This window comes from Pteropus vampyrus, unplaced genomic scaffold, assembly GCF_000151845.1.
Source record: "Pteropus vampyrus isolate Shadow unplaced genomic scaffold, Pvam_2.0 Scaffold122, whole genome shotgun sequence".
In the NCBI taxonomy this organism is placed as follows: domain Eukaryota; kingdom Metazoa; phylum Chordata; class Mammalia; order Chiroptera; family Pteropodidae; genus Pteropus; species Pteropus vampyrus.
In genome coordinates this window covers 5,190,025-5,192,532 of record NW_011888903.1, presented here as the reverse complement: position 1 = coordinate 5,192,532, position 2,508 = coordinate 5,190,025, and positions in this window count along the sequence as shown.

Sequence of the window (2,508 nt, the reverse complement as noted above, 5' to 3'; positions counted from 1 at the left end):
GGATTTTCCTTTAACAAATGAGAATGCCATTAAACCCATAGGATCCAAGTTGAGAAGGGAAAGAAGTTAAGTCATGAGGAACTCTCTAAGGACGAAGGAAATACAAGGTCATTCTGGACTAGAAATTATGAGGTTGAAAGACCAGCCCCACAAGTGCAAATAAGAAAGCGGGCAGAACTGCAGGCAGGATTTCTAAGTTTAAGGTTTCAGTTGTGGAGCCCTTTTGGATGACAAAGTCTTGGGAGTGCTCCTATAAAAGACTGCTAAACAATCAGCAGAGAGGAAGTGAAAGAGTGAAGTGTCAGTGCTGTTTGGAGTCATCCTGAATGGTGAATGGACAAAGGTGGAGAAGATCATGAACCACACAGCTTGGCTTCTAACAGTGGGGGAAGGAGAGTGAATAGTTATACATACTGAGACGTTGCCAAATAATCTAAGGAGAAAATACTTTAAAGGTCTTTCGATAAGTTAATAATGCTTAAGTAGCATAATAACATTTGGAAATTGAAATTAATGATTTTCATAGTAATTGATTTTTACACCATTTTACGTATTAATAGTAGACATTAGGCTGAATCTTGGCATGTGAATTTTAAACTATGTGCTTGAAATGTAAAGCAGAGAGTAAAGTCTTGAAAGCCAATGCTTTTAATTAATTGCAGGAGCAGAGGGGAAAAAGTTTTTTGAGTCCTAACCTCAAGATTAAATTGGTAAGAGTTCAGGAGAAAAGCCAGAAAAAGCATAACTAGTTTTTCCACCCCAAAGGAAATATTTTGCATTTATTTTATTTTGTTTGAAAATGCATTCTGGGTTTGTGGGTAAAAATTTTTTTTTACAGGAAAAGAAAAGAAATAGATTTATCAGGGCCTCCAAAAAAGGAGACTGTGTCCAATGGCTATGCCCCATTCCATGAAGAGATGGGGCCTCAAAGAGAAAATGACTGGAAGACCAGAAGAATGTGGAGAAATTGCAAGACCTTAATATAACTCCTGAGGAAAGAGTAAAGATAGTGTCGAAGATAGAAAGTCCAGCCTAAGAAAAAGTCTACTAAGAGTTTATTTGAGCCAAACTGATGAGAATTTCTGGAAGCAAAATCTCAACGGATTAAAAAAATGCTCTAGAAAATGGCAGTTTTACAGCTTATTTTATACATTAGAATCAAAGGAAGAGACATAAGGAGGGTTACATGAGATTCACTGGTGGTAGATTAGGGAGGTAGAAAAAAGTAAAGAGGATAAATCTCTGTGATTGGATAAAAAGTAAGAGAAAGAAACACATACTTCTTTTACATTGATGGTATGGGATAGTTAACATTTACAAAGACATTTTGGCATAGCTTAAAAAACAAACGATTAAATAATCTTTTTTTTTTTTAATCACCATACCGCAACAGCCACCCTGATCCCAATCTCAAACCTCAGACCTTCCTGATCCTGAGGCTCACGAATGAGGTGACAGGTGGGCTGATATAGGGGATCTTAGACACACTTCATTCAAATTTTTGTCATCTTTCCTCCCATTTTAACATTCTCCTATAATCTTACTCTCTCTCAACTGGTCCAGCATCTTTCATTTATGCTAAAAATCTACAAGTGACCTTTAATTTGTCTGACTTTACTTTCTAAATAATTCTTAAATTTACCAGCTACTTTCCATCCCTATCACCTCTGTCCTAATCAAACCCTCGTTATCTCTCACATGGACTAGCATAACAGCAATCATAACTGGTTTCTTGGTCTCATGTTTTCATATTCATCTGCTTATTTATAGTCATCTGCTTTACGTTCGTCTCTTTTAAAATCACTCAACTTCACCTTCAGAATGGGAAAGCAGTCATATAAATAAATGAGTGTGGCTTTGTTTCAATAAAACTTTATTTACAAAAACAGGTAGTGGGCCAGATTAATCCTTGATTTACCACATAGTTACCAGAGTTATCTGTAGAGAATGCAACACTAACCATGTAACTATGTCACTCCTCTCTGAAGAAAAAACTAAATATTTGATAATTCTACATTGTCTGCAAGATAAAATATCCAAATAACTTCTAAATCTGTCCTACACATTTCATCTGGCCTCCATCTATCTAACTTTATATGTCAGCACTTTCTGCCTTCTATTTCACGTTCCTGTAAAACTGAACTATCCAGTTCCCTGTACACAAATGTTGTTCCCTGATGTTCCTAGTCTGATATCTTTATTCTTGTCTTTCTCCAATCTGGAATGACCTACTCACATTTCCTCTTCACTTGGTTAATTTCTACTTATTCTTCCAGAAAAGACCCAGGCCTCCTTCTGGAAGCTTTTCATAACCCACACAAGATTAGGTGCCCTCCCGTCTTCCAAAAATTCCTGTGTTTATCTCTACTATTGTTAGTACTGCATTGGATTGTAATTACTTACTTGCTTCCCTCAGTAACTATGAGATACTCAACAGGTTTCTTTTCAAGTGAATGCCCAGCATTCTTAGTACATAGTAGAAATCACACACATTTTAAAATGTTTATC